Below are 582 nucleotides of genomic sequence, written 5' to 3'. Positions count from 1 at the left end.
TAGTACTTCCTGAAACAGATGAGTCTTTGCCCTTCTTTGGTGGCTAACTAAAAGATACATTTAGATTTCTCATTTTTGCTAACTCAGCTCGCAGACACCTATTTTCATTCGCAAGCTTCTCAGCTCTTAAAGCCATTTGCACCACTTCTTCAGCTACAGTTGGTTCTGACTCACCCATACAAGAAACGCAACCATGTTGCCTAGCCTCTTTAAACTTCTTAGAAATAGAAACATCCAGCACTGGTGGTGGGATAGGAGGTGGGGGTGGTGATATTGAAGGACCAGCTGGAAGATCTGTAGGAAGAGCTTGACTGGCCTGAGCTTGGCCAGCAAGAGTAATAAAGAATGATGCCAATGCTTGAACTGCCTCAAAAGGCATGGCAGGAATACAAGTAGGTAGCGAACAAGGCAGAGGATGTGGAAGAGTCTTGGTCTGTTCAGCAGCAGGTGCTGCTCGAATAGTAGACTCAATCGATTCCCCCTCTATAGGATCTAGCTGACGATGTTGGGAACGACCTCTTCCCTTCCCAACCTATCTAGTGAGAAGTGGGTGTTCGCATCGAGGAGGCATGTTAATCTATA

Source organism: Theobroma cacao, chromosome 8, assembly GCF_053813885.1.
Source record: "Theobroma cacao isolate CCN51 chromosome 8, ASM5381388v1, whole genome shotgun sequence".
Taxonomy (NCBI): Eukaryota; Viridiplantae; Streptophyta; class Magnoliopsida; order Malvales; family Malvaceae; genus Theobroma; species Theobroma cacao.
Note: the sequence above shows the minus strand (reverse complement) of the source record.